The sequence below is a fragment of the Nomascus leucogenys genome, chromosome 15, assembly GCF_006542625.1.
Source record: "Nomascus leucogenys isolate Asia chromosome 15, Asia_NLE_v1, whole genome shotgun sequence".
NCBI lineage: Eukaryota > Metazoa > Chordata > Mammalia > Primates > Hylobatidae > Nomascus > Nomascus leucogenys.
The window spans coordinates 105,130,060-105,148,373 of NC_044395.1; positions in this window are offsets into that span (position 1 = coordinate 105,130,060).

Consider the following 18,314-nt stretch of genomic DNA (forward strand, 5'->3'; position numbering starts at 1 on the left):
AGGCCACATTTCTAAGAGCAGACAGAGCAAGATGCTTAGAAGGCATCTACGAGGCTGAGGGATGGATCTTTGAAGGTTCCTCAGCCTCTTGATGAAATGTTCCCATTGTTATTTTGATCAATATTGTACATGTTAGATGCTTAAATATTCTGAATAATCACTCTGAATTTCTAAGGTACTAAAATGCTTTTATCTGGAGAAAAGGATTTCAAATATAGGAGGTTCTCTTATTTAGCAAACATTTGTGGTGTCTACATATGGTGCTATGCAGGAGGGAGGAAAATATACCAGCAGAAGAACTGAATTTTAACATTGCAAGGATTTCAGATATCATCTGTGGAATCCTTTTATTTTACCAACAAGGAAACAGAGATTCAGAGACATCGCGACTTGCCCGAAGGGTAGGAGTTAATGAGAACTGCAATGGTGTTTTAGGTCAGGGTAAACTAGATTCTGCTGCAGTAACGAATAACTCAAAATCTCAGAGATGAACTCAATAAAAGTATACATCTCCCTCCTTTCTCAATTGAAGGAGGATCAGATGACTCATTTGGTCAGCTCTTCTCCAATTGGTGACTCAGGAATCCGGGCTGCTTCTGTCTTGTGACTCCTTCACTTCCAGTCATGCAGAAAAGAGAAAGAGCCTTGAGGACTACTTGTGGCATTCTAGAGGACATGGCTGGAAATGGAGGACACAGAGCACCCCATTCCACTGGCCAGAATTTGGTAACAGGACAAATGTAACAGCAAGAGAGGCTGGGAAATGCAGAGGAGTATGTGGAGATGTGTGAGCAAAAGTATGCCTGGCACACAAGCCAGAGCCTTGTCTAGTGTATATTTCTCTAATTTATTCACTCATTCAGCAGATGTGAGTTTCTATGACCAGGTACTGTGCAGGGTGATACAGCAAAGAGAGTGAGTAAAACCAGGCATGGTCTCTCTTGCCATGGAAAGTTTATATTCCCATGGGGAAGACGGATGCTCATCATTCATCACACGTATCAAATTACAAAGGTGATACAGGCTAAGAAGAAAAGGTGAAGGTTAGAGACTTGACTTGTTCAGAAATACCACAGAAGGCTTCCTGGAAGAAGTAAGAATTGAGCTGAGGTGTTGAAGAATAGAGTTAACTCAGCAAAGAAAGAGGAGAGAGCGTGCCAGGCAGAACAACAGCATGTTCAGCGGTCCTGTGATGGAACAGCACAGTGGGGATGGAGCAGCAGTGGACTGACCAATCAGCTCTCCAGAAAAAAAAAAAAATAGGATTTTTAGCATTTGTTGATTTTTCTGGTATAAAGTAACCCCACCATGGTCGATTTCCAGCTACCAACAAATTCCTGAATATTTCCCATTGGCTCTTGTGAGCTTGGAGGAGCTAGTTTCAGCACACAACTAGGAGAGTGTGACTGAGCCTGAAGGAAGAAACAGGGGCCAGACAACAGGGCTCAGAGGCCATAGTGGAAAGCCATTGCGTGTTTTTAGGCAGAGGAGTGTGATATAATCAGATTTGTGTTTTTAAAAGATTCCTGGCCAGGTGCAGTGGCTCACGTCTATAATCCCAGCACTTTGGGAGGCTGAGGTGGGCAGATTGCTTGAGTCCAGGAGTTCAATATCACCCTGGGTAACATGGGGAAACCCTGTCTCAAAAAAAAAAAAAAAAAGATTCCTCTGGCTAAACTGTTGGAAGGATTGGGGAGGAACAAAGTGACAAAGTGGGTGCTGGTGGACTAAAGAGGAAGGCATAGCAGGCACCCAGGGAGAGAGGCCATGCTTCCCTTCAGGAATGAGGAGTTCATGGCAGGCTGAAATTGTTGACGGCACAAGGAGAGGGCAGGTACAGTGTGGGCAAGTCACTTTTCCTCTCTGGCCCCCAGTTTTCATCTCTGTGCTGCTAGCTCTCTCATTTGATGACTTTGCAGGTTCTCCAAGCTGGACCATGACTGACTGGGTGTTCCCCAAGCCCAAGTCCCTTGCCAAAGGTGAGATGTGCAGGAGGAAGTTGCCTGGGATAAGGGGTGGAAATTCTGAGCCCCACAGCAGGTCTTGCAGAGCCCAGGAGAACAGAGATACTGACAGTGAGGAGAGTAAGTAGCGCAGCTCAGTCCAGACCCAGGTGTGAGGCCCACTCCCAGGACTCCTGTTGCTGATTCTGAGCAATTCTGGGCTGTATCTTAAGGCACAAAGGAGAAAGGCGAGAAAGGGATTGGGGGGGCCTGATCCAGAAATCCAAGTCTTTGAATAGTAGGAAACTCTTCTGGTGTTGAAGCAAATTACAGTGTTACTGTATTAACCACCAGGTAATCAGCTGCCCTGGCATGGCCTTTTCAACAATGCAGGATTCTTTCAAATACTAATTCCATCTCAGCACAAGATAAAGCCACACGTTCTAGTGCTCATGGGCATGGCTCCTTGACTCCCTTCCATTTATTCTGAAGCTAATCTAAAGGCTCCAGTTGGTTCTAGGCTTCTGGAGTGTAAAACAATTATAAGACATTGTCTGAAGGATTTTGCCTGCCATATCAGAAGGAAGGTTAGCATTTTTTTTCAGAAATGAGGTGCTTAACCTGGTGGGGCTCATGTGAATATAATAAAAGCAATTTTCTTTTCCAGAAGAATGTCTGAATGTTATATATATATAATTTCGTATGTAACTCTAAATTGTTCAAGGATCATATGATGCCTTGAACCGCAGATTAGAAGTCTGTAGAGTGGCTGAAAGAAGAGTGGACTTGAAATAAGGAGAAATGGGCTCAAATCCTTTGTCTTTGTGTGCACTAAGCAGTGTGATTCATTGGCAAGTAATCTTGATATTTTGGAGCCTTAGTTTTCTTATTGGTAAAATAGGGGCAATCATCTCTACTTTATAGGGATGTTGTGAGGATGTCCTAAAGCATAGTACTGTACAAATAACAGAGGATTCTCAATTAATGTTAATTTTAAAATTCAAATGATCTCATTTGTTCCTGACCCTCTAATTTCTTAATAAAGCAGCTTGGCTTAGTGAAAATAGTGCGTATTGAAGTCCCACAGGTATGCGTTATTCTAGCTCTATTGCTTATTAGCTGGGAGTCCCTGGATGGACGAATTAGCTTAAACTGATTAAACTTTCATTTATTTGCAGAAAGTGGGTGATAAATGATTTAGAAATGTGGTTGCAATTATTCCCTTTCCTGCGTCCATACCCTTTTGCAATGTGACTTTGCAAAGAGGTTGAGTCTATTGATCCACTTCTTAATCTGGGCTGGCCTTGTGATTTGTTTTGGCTAATTGACTGTGGTGGAAGTCACATTGTGCCAAATTCTAAGCCTAGGTTTTGAGAGATTCTGGAAGATTCCATTCTCCGTCATAGAATCCTGCCCAGCCACCATGTGAAGAAGCCAAATCTATCTTGTAGGAGGATGAGAGATTAAGTGAGCTTGTTATTCCCATGACCCCAACGCAAGCCAATTTCCAGAATCAGAGCTCATGACTGAATCCAGATAAAACTAGAAAAGCCACCCCACTGAGCCCAGCCAAAGAGCCAACCCACAGAAAAATGAGCTAAATTAAAATTATAAGTCATTTTAAGCCACCAAATTTTAGAGTGTTATGTGTCAAGAGCTGATACAAATGGGGAGATGATAGTCTCCTTGACAAGATTGCTGTGAAAATACGTAACGCTAATTTCTGTAAGCATAGGGCCTGGCACATGGAAGCTGCACAACAAATGGCTTGGATTATCATTCCTGGTTCCCAAAGGCAGTGTTACCAGCACTTCCAGCAACGCCTGATAGATACACCAGCTCATTAACAATTGTACAAGAATCAATCTTATAGACTCCAACACTTGAGAAGGGTACAATATTAGTTCTCTGAACCAACCTCCACTCAACCAACTTTCCAGATTGGCCCAAGCTATCCACTCCTTCTGGAGAACTTGCTGCCTGATGCCCACAGCCTCTTCTCTCATTGCTCTTTTTCACCCTCCGATGGAGTCATCTACTCACTCAGAGTTAGTTGTGTTTGTCTCGGAATCTTTTTATGCCAGTTGATCTCATTATTGATTTATAAACTTTAATTAACTTATATGTAAACTAATGACATAGAAGTATAAAGGAAAGTTAGTTCTGTGAGAACTAAGTGCTTTGCAAAGACCCATTAGGGTAAGTTGCTTTTAGAACTGCTGTTAAAATAGACATGAGCAAGTTATCTGTAAAAGATTGGGACAACTCACAAAATTCTAGAAGGACTCTGCCATCAGATTGCCAGGAAAGTGTCTCCAAGTTCTTCCTCTACTGCAGAGAATGCAGGACTGGAAATCATAAACGAGGCATTACGGGTATGCACACAAGGTAACAGTGCTAACAGTTATTAAGTGCTTCCTACACATCAGGCTTGGCTCTGAGCATTTTGTCTGTACTAATGTATTTAGAAATTTAAAACGCTTTGACACAGAGTCTAATCATCAAAATTTGGGGAAACTAATGCAAACTATGATTTAGATTAAAGTACAATGTTTAAAGTGTGTGTCATTTTGAAGTTACAGAAGTATAACCTACAGATGAAAAGTGCATGGGTCATAAGCATAGCATGGTGGATTTTCAAAATGTGAACTCATCTGTTTATCCAGCGCCTAGATCAAAAAATATAACAATAGTCACATCCCCCAAATTCTCCATGTTTTGTTTCTAGGATTCCCCCATTTTAAACGGCGTTTTTAGATAGACGGAGCAAGAATACTCTATGGCGGGGAAGAGGAACCACCAGCACTGCCACACGAATTGGAAGATGCTGCCACCTGGAGGATGTGGAGGGAAATGAATCCTCCCCTAGGTCTTGACTCCCAGTCCTATTTTTTTTTTTTTTTTTTTTTTTTTTTTTGAGACGGTGTCTGGCTTTATTGCCCAGGCTGGAGTGAGTGCAGTGGCACGATCTTGGCTCACTGCAGCCTCCACCTCCAGGGTTCAAGCAAACTCTCTGCCTCAGCCTCCCAAGTAACTGGGATTACAGGCGCCCGCCACCACCCCCAGCTAATTTTGTATTTTTAGTGGAGACAGGGTTTCACCACATTGACCACGTTGACCTTGAATTCTTGACCTCAGGTGATCCACCCACCTTGGCCTCCCAAACAGCTGGGATTATAGGCGTGAGCCACCATGACCGGCCAACTCCCAGACCTTTACCTCTCCCTATGAGGCCTTCTTTGCCCTTTATGTAAAATTACCAACTCTCCACCCATTGTCCTATCGCTCCCTGTTCCCCATCGCCTTACTTTTTCAAACCCTTAGCACTTGTTATTATTTAATATTCCTTCTAATTCTCCTTACCTGTCTAATTTATCTTGCTGATGGTCTGAGTTCCTCTTCTGGAATAGAGGCCCTAGGAAGGCAGGCGTAGGGCCTGAGTTGTCTAGCAGTGTATCTCCAGCCCTAGAGCAGTGCCTGGCACATCACAGCACTTCAATACATATGTCAAGTGGACAGACAGGAGCCCTGTCCCTGACCCACAGCCCTGCCCTGTGGGCTCTAACCCAAACCCTGAGGCTTCACTGCACCTTCACATACAGCCTCTTTGCAAGCTCACACCACTGCTCCCCTTCTCCCCATACCTTGTGGTGGTGGTGGGTGGGGGTGGGCAAAGGGAGAGTCCAGAAACCCCTGGCACTGTGTAAACTGCTCCAGGGCTGAAATGCGAGGAGCTGTGGCCAGAGCCCCTGGCCACTCTATCCTGTGTCATAGCCTGCACTAGTGGCAGGCAAGCTGGAAAGTCTCACTGTGTCGTGGTTAAGCCAGATCAGTCTACCCTCCAGTGAATTTGAGTACCACAAAGGAACGAGCTGGGTGGCCTCTGACAATGCACTTTATCTTGGTGAGGCTCAGTTTTGCCATCCATTAAGTGGAGAGAATGAACAGTGCCTGGTATGTGGTTGGCACTGGACTATTGGAAACGATTACCACTATTTTGAAGGGTTAGGGATGAAAGGAAACCTTAAGGTCCTATAGTCCAGGAGAGGCACTTTTCATTGTTATTTGAAACCTCGAGGTCCTATGGTCCAGGAGAAGCACTTTTCATTGTTATTTGAAAATTCCGCTATAGTTTTATGTGGGAATTCAGAATAAAAGACAGGGTGCTGTGGTGGAAAGAAGGTGGGGGAAAGAATTCCCTGAGATCACTGCATCCCCGAGCCCTCCTCCCCACTGTGCACACCATCCACCTCTAGGGACAGTCAGAGCCACCCCCAAAGCAGTGTGAGACCACCGATGGTCATCTACAGCCTCGTTTTACAGATAAGAACACCAAGGTCAAGAGAGGAGATTGCTGAGCTGGCTCCCAGGCCTCCTGACTCTGTCTAGGGTTCACTTCAGGCTCTCTGCTACTTCCCAAGCCATTCGTGGGTTTATTTCTTAGCTGGTTAGTGAAGGGCCCAAGGGGAAAGTGAGCTCTTTTTACCTTATTCAAATCAGGGTGGGCTTCCAGATGGAGCAGGAGGAATTTGGGAGACTTTTGACAAAGACTTAATAGCATGTTGGAGAAGGAATCTCAGAGCCAAAATCAAATTGGTGAATTTGCAGAACTGTATAGGCAAAGCCAGGGCCAGTGTGGTGTCATGGAGCAGATACCAGAGGCAGTTGGGGAATTATTGTGAAAACAGAATCAAATAATTAGTGAAAAGTACTTTGAAGATTGCTTAAGTGCTGGATAAATGACAAGATGTGTATTGTAATCCATATCATCATTACGCTTTATGTTAATCAACGGGCCTGGAAGTAATTCGAATTAGGAGGAGATTCAACACCATGAATAAACTCTACCTGGAGTGGTCTGCAAAATGCTGATTTCTGGGCCCCAACTCAAGAGAGGCTGATTCAGGGATCACCCATTGGCCTAGTGTTGAAGATTAATAAAATCTGAACTTTCATCCTTTGCTCCAGTTCTGTCATAAAAACTGAGTTATTTATTTATTGCTCATAACACTAACTATATTTCAAGTCTTGGCCTGAAACTTTCGAGTCTTCATAATTAACATAAGCGTCTCAGGAATGAACAAAGGCAACATTCCCTCTCTTTGACAGCTACAGTGAGAGTAAGGTCTTTTCATTTTTTATTTTTGCAAACAATCTGATTAGATGCAGTATAAAACTGACATAATTTGTGAGAACATCCATCTTAGTTTCTGTGCAAGATAGAGACATGTGGAATGTGGCTGATTGTCTTCAGGGATGACTGTGAATTCCTTCACTCCCTTTACATGGAGAGGCAGTGTCCAGTTGCCCTCACTTTCGGTGTGAACTGGCCTTGGTGATTTGCTTGGCCAACAGAGTGTGGTAGAAGTGACATTCTGAAACTTTCTAAACTAGTTCATAGGAAGCCTCTCAGCTTCTGCCTGCCTGACCCCACTGGCACCCTCACTCTGGGTGTTCATTTTCAGAATTCAGCTTCTTTTTAAAAATTTTTATTTTTATTTTTTGTGGGTAAATATTAGGTGTATATATTTATGGAGTAAATAAGATGTTTTGATATAATACAAGCATGCAATATGAAATAACAACATCATGGAGAATGGGGTATTCCTCCTGTCAAGCATTTATCCTTTGAGTTACAAACAATCCAATTATGTTCCGTAAGTTATTTTAAAATGTGCTATTAAGTTATTATTCACTATACTCACCCTGTTGTGCTATCAGATAGTAGGTCTTATTCATTTTTTCTACTTTTTATATACCCATTATCCATCCCCATCTCCTCCTTAATCCCCCACTACCCTTCCCAGCCTCTGGTAACAATCCTTTTACTCTATCTCCATGAGTTCCATTGTTTTGATTTTTGGATACCACAAATAAATGAAAACATGCCATGTTTGTCTTTCCGTGCCTTAACCATAATGATCTCCAGTTCCATCGATGTTGCTGTAAATGACAGGATCTCATTCTTTTTTACGGCTGAAGAGTACTGCATTGTGTATATGTACCACATTTTCTTTATCCACTCATCTGTTGATGGATCCTTAGGTTGCTTCCAAATCTTAGTGCTGTGAACAGTGCTGCAACAAACACAGGAGTGCAGATATCTCTTCCATATACTCATTTCCTTTCTTTTGGGTATATACCCAGCAGTGGGATTGCTGGATCATATGATAGCTCAACTTTTAGTTTTTTAAGACACCTCCAAACTGTTCTCCACAGTGGTTATACTAATTTACATCCCCATCAACAGTGTAGAAGGGTTCCCTTCCTCCACATCCTCGTCAGCATTTGTTATTGCCTGTCTTTAGGATATAAGCCATTGTAACTGGGGTGAGATGTGATCTCATTGTGGTTTTGATCTGCATTTCTCTGATGATCAGTGATGTTGAGTGCCTTTTCATATTCCTGTATGCCATTTGTATGCCTTCTTTTGAAAAATGTCTAAAACGTCTATTCAAATTTTTGCCCATTATTTGATCAGATTATTAGGCTTTTGGTGTTTTATTTGTTTTTTTGTTTTTGTGTTTTGTTTTTTGTTTTTTTTTCCTACAGAGTTGTTTGAGCTCCTTATATATTCTGGTTATTAACCCCTTGTCAGATGGGTAGTTTGCAAATATCTTCTCCCATTCTGTGGGTTGTCTCTTCATTTTGTTGATTGCAGGAACTCAGCTTCTATGTTCTCAGAAGGCCAAGTACATGGTGAGGTCATGTATAGAAGCTTCAGTTGACAGCCTCAGCTGAACTTCTAGCCAACAGCCCCCACTAACTGCCTTATGAATGAGCCATCTAGTACACAGAGCCCACTCTAGCCTTCAGATGACACCAACCCCTGCCACTATTTGAATACAACTGTCTGAGAGACTCCAAAGGAAAACTGCCTGGATGAGCCCAGTCAATCCTCAAAATCATGAGGTAATTATACATTATAGTTGTAAACCGCCAAGTTTTGAGACAATCAATACATCAATTACCAAAACGTGTCAGTGTTTATGTCCCTGTTGCCAGTGTATTCTGTCTTCTGTTTATATAAATCTATCTGCAGGAAAATAATCTGAATGAAAGGGTCTTGTAAAATTCCTAAGACTTTAGAGATTATTGTTATGTCCTGTGAAAATAACCCTCAAAGAAAACACTGCAATTCTGACCAGCCATTTCCCTAGCAATAATGCTATAAAGGACATCTCGGTATTCTTAATAAGTATAAATATTGGATGGGCTTCATGGCTCACGTCTGTAACCCCAACACTTTGGGAGGCTGAGGTGGGTGGGTCACCTGAGGTCAGGAGTTCAAGACCAGTCTGGCCAATGTGGTGAAACCCCATCTCTACTAAAAATACAAAAATTAGTTGGGCATGGTGGCGGGCACCTGTACTCCCAGCTACTCAGGAGGCTGAGGCAGAAGAATCACTTGAACCCAGGAGGCGGGAGGTTGCAGTGAGCCAAGATCGTGCCATTGCACTCCAGCTCAGACTACAAAAAGCAAAACTCTGTCTCATAATATATATATATATATAGTTAGATGCTCTGTCAAATCAGGACAGGACTATTGGACTCTCTTCTTTCACATACATGATCAGGGAGAAAAGCCTTTGGCTCTGTTAGACTTCTTATTTTAATAAATAAATGAGGAGGGTTTTTTTTGGGTTTTTGTTTTGTCTTTAAATTAAGATGGGAAATCGACGTTTTTCAACAAACTCCCCACATGCTGCTGGTGTGGATGGGCCATGGAGCACAGTCTGAGAAGCATCAATAATTTGGCTGTGCCTCAAGAGGAGGGCAGGGCTTTGAGTTCTTTTTTTGCTTCCCTGAACCAACTGTCTAGCGACACCTACCTGCCCTGCAGAAACTCCCCCCACTGAACTGCCAGGCTATGTGGTGTGCAGGTGAGCCTGAACCAGCCCTGGCTCTGCAGACAGGCCTCCCATGGGACCTCAGTAACGTTACTTCCCCTCTAGGGGCCCCAGTTGCCTTAATTAACCCCACAGGGCTTTTGTAAGGATTGAGTTAACACAGGCAAAGTGCTTAGAACAGCAGCCATTGCATGTGAACGGGCCTATGAATACTCGTTGTTATTGTTGTTGTTAATCAGAGTTTTTCCGCCTTTCCCACCATATCTAGTAAGGGCCTGAGGGCATGAAGTGATAGTGGTGAACATGCAGTTTCTTGTAAGTCTCTATAGTTTTACCATTTTAACAAAATGAATCTGATTTTGTATTCTCCTCCACCATAGATTTTTTTTCTTCTTTTTTTTTTTGAGATGGTGTCTCGCTCTGTCACCAGGCTGGAGTGCAGTGGCGCAATCTCGGCTCACTGCAACCTCTGCCTCCAGGGTTCAAGTGATTCTCCTGCCTCAGCCTCCCGAGTAGCTGGGATTACAGGCGCCTGCCACCACCCCCAGCTAATTTTGTATTTTTAGTAGAGACAGGGTTTCGCCATATTGGCCAGGTTGACCTTGAACTCCTGACCTCAGGTGATCCACCCACCTTGGCCTCCCAAACTGCTGGGATGACAGGCATGAGCCACCATGCCGGGCTGACTCCCAGACCGTTACCTCTCCCTATGAGGCCTTCTTTGCCCTTTATGTAAAATTACCAGCTCTCCACCCATTGTCCCATCACTCCCTGTTCCCCATCGCCTTACTTTTTCAAACCCTTAGCACTTGTCATTATTTAGTATTCCTTTTAATTCTAATTTTTGTATTTTTAATAGAGACAGGGTTTCACCATGTTGGCCAGGATGGTCTTGATATCTTGACTTTGTGATCCACCCGCCTTGGCCTCCCACAGTGCTGGGATTACAGGCGTGAGCCACCCCGCCCAGCTTCCACCATAGATTTTATCAGCCCTGAAATAAAGTGTTTTAAGTCACACAAACAGGAAAAACAAAAATTGGTCCTAGGTTTGTTTCTAAGGTTCCTGTTGCAGGCCCAGCACCCGTGTTTGAGATGCTCAGCTTTAAATTGCATATCTCTCTAGATAGCTCCCTGTGCTTCCCAATGAAGCATCTCATTACAGCTTCCTGATTGGCATTCTGGAGGCACAGGTGAGGCAAACACACCTACGGAGTTATAGCGTGCATCGTGGCTAATAGGGCTGAGTCTGGCTTCAGACTGCCTGGGTTCCAATGCCAGCCACTCCACTTAATAGCCATGGCAAGTTGCTGGATTTCTTTTAAGTCTCAGTTTCCTCATCTGTACTATGGGAGGGGGGCAGAAGGGAAGAGCTGTGTTATAAGGAATAAGTTGGGTCATCTAACTTGCCTGGCAACAAAATAATATTGGCCCTAGTTAGGTGGGTCCTGATGGCAAATACAGGAGCCCAGAGCTTGTCCAAGGCACTCCCTTTGGTAAGCTCCCTGTTAACTGTATGTTAAGGGGTGTGTGCATGCATGCGTGTGTCTCCCAGTTCAGAGGTTCTCACCTAGGGATAATGCTGCTCTCCAGGGGACATTTGACAACATCTGGAAAGAATTTTGATTGCCACAACTAAGAGAGGGGGAGTTATCACTGGCATCTAGTTGGGAAAGGACAGAGATGCTGCTAAACATTCTACAGTGCACAAGACAGCATCTTCAAACCAGCACAGAATCATCCACCCCCAAATGTCAGTAGTGCCAAGGTTAAGAAAGTCTACCCTGGTTAGAAAAGAAGAAGCTCCATGAGAGCAGTGTCCATTACTCGTCTGTTCACTGCTGTATTCCCCAACCATAGCAAAGTGCTTGGCCACCTCAAGAAATACTTGCTGAATGAATGAGTGATTGACATGAATGAGTGATAATCAAGATTCTTCGAAGGTAGAGACATCCGTGGAGCTGGGTGAGCACAGGGTTTGGCTGTGGATCTGTTTCCCTCCCTGAAGAATCACTGACATTTGGAGAGAGGGACCCAAGGCTGGGTGAGATCCAGGATGCAAGGCCTGTCTGGGGGCTGGATGGTGGATTGCAGGATCATGCAGTACACACCAGGCATACCATTCCAGGAAAGCAATCAGAAAACTCGGCCAGCAGCCGTCAAGAGTGGATACTCCCCTCAATGTCTCTTGGAGGCAGAGACCATGGGAGCCCTCCGGACCACAAGTATCTGGGAGTCCTCAGCCAGGATAGTTTGTCATCAGTAATTTTGAGTCATTTTGCTGGGGGCTGCAAAGCACTTAGAGTAAATCCTTTGAGGGTCTGTTGACAACAAAATAATTGTTATTTCAGGGCCAATAATGCAATTCCCTTGCATCTTCTTTTTTAAGGTGATCATTCCCTGCCCTGGAAAATGCTATGTTCCAGTCTCAGCATTTCTGCAAGTTTGAGAAGAAGAAGGTCCACATCAGGAAATTCCAGCAACCCCCTGACTCTGGCCCCACATTCGTTGGCTTCTCTGGTTCTGAGGCCTTTGGACTTGGACAGACCCACCCTACTGCCTTCCCTGGTTCTCCAGCTTGCAAATGGCCTGTCGTGGGTCTTCTCAGTCTCCATAGACATATGAGCCAATTCCCCTAATAAATCCCTTCCCATATACCTATAAAATTTAAGCAATTGATATTGTAATGATCCATTCTTTTATTTAACCCCTTTAGTGGGGCATATCTTTACTCATCTTTTTTCCCTGAGCAAAAGAATCACTAAATCCTCGTTTCCTTGGAAAGCAAAAACTAACAAAACCAAATGAATCTAACTTAGGCCTTGCCACTCCTGCCATTAGGAAGGGACTTAGGTCAGAGCGTGTGGTGGAGGCACTTCTCTGGGAGGCAGGTGAAATGGATGACTTTCTTACCTAATATTTGTTTAGTGCTTTCAGCCTATGAAGGGCAGTGGAGTCTCTAACTGAGCTTAATTGTTATTGATGTTTAGTAAGCCATAAAACCCCAATTTCCTGCCTGCACCCCCAGCCATAAAATAACCGTTTGCAGCGGCCTATAAACACCCCCGGTCATCAGGCTCCATTCGCAGCACCTGTGGAGCTGGTTAATGAGCATGAAGCCAAGGTCTCCTGGACAGTTCTTTCCTCCTCTCCTTTCTGCCTCACTGGCTCCTCTGACTGCTCCCCACCTGGGGCCTCCAAAGGCCTGGCTTTGCCACTGAGCAATGGCTGGAGCAGCAGCCCTGTACCCCAGGAAAGGCCAAAGATCTGGGCTGGGATCCAGTGGTCTCAGAGGCCTGATGTGCCTGGCCCTGAAAGTGGAGCATCAATCTTCTCCCCTAAGCACACGAAGCTCGAGGGTCCCATCTCAGGGCAAGGGGAGAGCAGGAACCCCGACCCCAGTAAACACCTCCTCCCAATGGACTAGGCCTTGCCGAGGCTGCAGCTGATGGCCTCAGTCTAGGAGGGCCCATTGCTGTTGCGGTGAAAGGGCTCAGAAGCTGGGCCTCCACTTTTGGGCTGAACATAGAGGCTCAAGAGCCCTGTTACAAAATTTTCTGGGGTTTAAATACCCTTTAGAGGTTTCCTATTGGCCACTTGGTGTACACCCTATGTAAATGAAGTAGTGGCCCACAATCAGTCCGATTAGTTGGCCTGCAACCAATCAGAGGCTGAAGTGAAGTTACAAAGATTACACGCTATACCAGCATATTTAGCCTCTGATTGGTGGTGGGAAGCAACCAATCAGAGGCTAAAGTGAAATTACAACGTTGCACTTCCATGCAAAGAAAGACTTGGCCCGCAATCAGTCTGATTGGCTGAGGAAAGCAACCAATTAGAGGTCCTTTCAGTTTTCCATCTGCAACGCAGAAAAGGTTACGGGGTGGTTTGCACAGAGAGTAGCCTCCAGTCCTTTTGTTACTTAGGTGTGGAAAGTTGGGGTTTTCCCTTCGATTTAGTTCTAGGAAGGTGTGAATTGGCCTTAGGTGCCCTGCCTCCAGACCCTATCTTCCTGCCTCACCGGAGGCCTGATTTAGGTTCCCGTGGTTTACCTGTCTCCTGCTGCTGGATGGAGGGCACCTTACAGGCGGTGAGCATGTCGCATGTCATGTTCATCCCTGCACCTCTGTGTACCTCACGCAGGGCCAGGCCTGGACCAGGGGCTCCGTGCCTTTCTGAGGAAGAAAGAGATGGTGAAAGGACAAAAGACAAAGGAGGAAGAGAAGCAGGGAAGAGTCTGGACTGGAAAGGTTTCTGAAATACTGTTTATTCCTGGAATATAATTTTTTTCCAGGGAAACAATAAAAAGAAAGTGTGTACAGGGGAGGGCAATCTGGGCAAGGAGTCAGGAGTCTCAGGCAGGCCGTTTTCTCTTTAGAAACTCAGTTTCCCTGCCTGTTGATGGTGTTGGAGAGTTTATCTCTATAGGCTTCTATGTCTCAGATTCCGAGAATGAATGGAGGGTGGGCAATGAGGCTAGTCTTTATTTGTTAACACTTTGAGCTAATAATAGTTTATGAGGCATCTTTAATTCCAGCAGCTCAGATCTGGCTATCTTAATTCCAGCGCCATCATCTGGCTAGGGTGGATATTCAGCGTGCCTTTGCAATTCACTCCCTTTTCACAGACGGGAGAACCCAGGGCCCTAGAAGGGGATGGAGGTGGCCCTCATCCCGTCACTGCCCAGAGCCCAATGGAGCAGTTTGGAGCACTTTGGCTTTGGAGTCAGGCAGACCTGGATTAAGTCCATCTCCACCCCTTACCAGCTATGGGACCCTAGCAAGAAGCTTTTCTTTGAGCCTCAGTTTCCTCATCTGTAGAATGGAATAATATCTGCTTCACAAAATTGTTGTCAGGATCAAAGGAGAAAATGTATGAAAAACTCTTAGTACATGACGTATCCTGTGGTTAGCACTCAAACAGTAGTAGCCAGTAATACTAGCGGTAGAGATAACTGGACGATGTAGGGGAATGGGGCAGTAGATGTGTGATAGGTCTATAGAGCCTCCTACCTGGGCAGCTGGGATGGGCAAAATCATCTTTGAATTCTTGCAGACCCTCAGAGACCTGCCACCGATATCTTTTTGCACATGTAGCACCAGCCAGTGTCCTGACAATAATGAGAAGGCAGGCAGCGGAAGCCAGAGGACATGAGGAACGTTGAGAATTAGGCTTGCAGAGCGGGAAGAAGAGGAAGCTGGGGGCCTAGTGGTCCAGACAGTTAGAGCCACATGGACTTTCAGGGTACCTGTGTCCACCGGGATGCTCCTGCAGCTGTCTGTGTCAGCCTTTCCCGAGGGTGAGAGATACATAAGATTTTCTCCATTTGCCTCCAGAGGGGTTGGGAGGAAGTGCTGAGGGAGGCCGGCTGATTCTGCCTCATTCAGCCTGAGGAAATTTCCTACAATCTGAGCAGACATCTAACAGGACACTGTCTACCTGTGGGCAGTGAGTTCCCTGTTGTTTTACCAGACAAGGGACAGAAACCCGACTTAACCTAGTTTAAGCAATCCAGGAAAATTGTTAGCACACCCACACAAACCAAGGAAAGGTGAGGGCCGGATGATCCCAAGGTCCGCTGGAGGCAGGACTCAAGCTTAGCCAAGTTCCTTTCTCTCCGTCTCTGTATGTTTCATCTTGACCTCTCATTCCTTCAGTATCCTCCGGCAGCTCCTGGGGCCTATCCTGAAGCTTATGGTTTAACTAGAAAGAAAGTTCTCGTCTTTTCCAACATTTGTAAATATAAAATTCTGTGGGGGTGCCCAACTGGCCCAGCTTGGGTGGTACATCTGCCCCTTGGACTGATCACAGGGGCCTGAGGGAGGCAGAGGTACAGTTGGCCTCCTCATGAAAGACGCAGGGGGGTGGCAAAACCAAACTCACGTTTTTTGCCTTCACTAGACAGAAGGGACAAGGGGCGGTGAGCCGACGGGAGCAGCAGACATGACCATAAGCACCTGTGAGGAAGCTGCACCAGGGTTTCTTCCAGGAGAGAGGTTGGCCTTGACAGGCTTAAGCCCCCTTTCATCACTTGCAGAGTGTAGAACTGCTTGCAGAGTCAGGCCTTCCGACTTCACATATGGGACTCAGGTGCGGGTACAACTGCCCTGCATCTGCCCTGTCACCCCAGGGACTAAGGGCATCTCGGGGTTCTGTGGATAAATGGATGGCCAGATGGCAGTGCTTGTGTCATAGCCAGAGGGGAGGCAGGAAGCCCAGGGACTGGGGAGGCAGCTCCACCTGAAACCCTACGGGTCTTCACAGCAGTGAGACATGAAGTCCGCAGAGGTCAGTGTGTGCCCGCCCCCACTTGTACGCCCAGTCCAGAGGAGCCAGGGGCTCTGCAGAAGCAGAGGTACCCACAGGTGCAGGGCCCCACCCAGATCGAGGGGTATGAAAGGAGCTGTGCCTGGAGTTCAGAGCCTGCCCCCACCACACGCAACAGCCCTGCTCTGTAGAACCCCAGCTTTTGGTTTCATTCTCCAAGCCAGTCAAGGTGACTCTTGTGGGGCCCCAGGGACCTCCCTTATGCTCTAGAGCCAACAATGGCAAAAATCAGTGGACTCATTCTCTTTCATTCTCTTTCTTGGACCCTCATTCTGGCAAGCGGGTGGGCTTTTTTACAAGGCTGATGTGTTCGATGGATAATTTGCATCTACAGACAAGCAGGTGGCCATGCAAGGACACGTTCTTCCATCCTTGTCGTGCACCCAGCTTCTCAAGCTGCATTTGTGAATCTTGTGAACTAGTATGCGACTATTCCTGCTACTTGGATGTAATGCGTGTTGAGTATATCTCATGGCATCTCACCAAGGTGTCCAGATAGCCTTTTCCCGATAAGATAGCAAGTTGCTCCGGGCAGGCTTTCTTTGCACACACATTCTCTCACCAAGCATAGGTCCCAAGGTGGTTCTGGGAAGACTCTAAATCTCTGCCTCTCGAGTGGCTCGGATTGAACCAGCAGCCCCTGCAGGTCTGGTAACCAGCAGTGAGAAACGCTGGGGTGTCTTTAGGTATCCCCATGAGACCCACAGCCTCAGCTCTTAGTAACCTCTCCGACTTCCAACACCTTTAATTCAGACACCTGAGACTCTTCCTTTCTTGCTGTCAATTTCAGCTCTGTATTCCTCAGAGGTGGGAAGAGGATGTCTTTATCTAGCACTCTAGGTGTCTGACATGGGAGCAGAGCTCCAAATGGGAATTCAGGCCAGCATATTGACCAGAGCTGTCTCTAATCACTACTCCATGAGCAGCCAAAGCGATTTTTAAAATTCACTTCTTTTTTTAAATTGAGGCATGATTCATATACAGTAAAATTCACCTTTGGGGCGTGCAGTTTGTAAGTTTCAATAAATGCAGACTATCAGGTAGCTCCTACCACAGTCAAGACAGAGAACAGCTCTGAAATATTCCCCAGTGCCCCTTTGTAACCAGCTCTTCCCCACAGCCTCAGCCCCTGGCAACCACTGGTTTGTTTTCTGCCTTTTCCACAATGTCACACGAATGGAGTCATACAGAAGGAAGCCCTGCGCATCCCATTTCTTTCATCTAGCAAAATGTGTGAGGTATATTCATGTTGTTGCCGATAGCAGGAGACTGCTCTTTTTATTGTATTTTATTTGCTCTATGTGTATGTACCCAGATTGTTTATCTATTCACCCATCCAAGGACATCTGGATTGCTTCCAGTGCTTAGTGATTATGAACAAAACAAGAATGTGCAGGATTTTGTATGAACATAAGCTTTCACTCCTGCGGGGTCATATGCATGTTTAACTTCATAAGAAACTGTCGAGCTGTTTTCCAGAGTGGCTGTAGTGTTTTGCATTCCCACCATCAATGGAGGAGTGTTCTAGGTGCTCTGCAGCTTGGTCAGTGCTTGGTGTTGTCAACAGAGTGAACTTCTAAAGATGCAATCTGCTCATGTCGGGATGATTCGATGCCCTTTTATTGCTCTCGGGCTGAGGCTCTTTGGGTGTGCCAGGAGGCCTGGCTCAGTCTTGCTATGCCACTTTGTGACTATGCCCCAGCCCCATCACCCCAACACCAGGACCCCCAGGATCCTGGAGGAAAGTGTGAGCTTTCTTCTCCCCTCTGACTCTACTCTTCGCTGGGTAGCCCCCTTCTCAACCTACAAACTTCAATGCTTCTCCCTCCACCAACTTTCCTGACTCCAAACTCCAGCTGGGTGACTTGCATCTTCCCTCAGCACCCCGTGGTTTTCCTTCACAGCACTTGTCACAACCTGGAGACACATACTTCTCTCTGTGATCATGAGATGAAGGCCCATCTCCTCCTCCAGCTTGTCATCTTGATGATGGCAGGAACCAAGTCCGTTTCATTCACTATTGTTTCTCTAGTTTCTTTAGCAGGTAGTGAGTATTCAATAAATACTTGTCATAATCTTGAATAAATTACTGGTGGAGATTCTCTGTAGCTGGGATGGTCCAGGGAAGGCTTCAGGCTTTCCATGATCTCTGGCAGGTGTCTGAACTGGGGTGTAGGAAAAGTTTTCCACAGTCC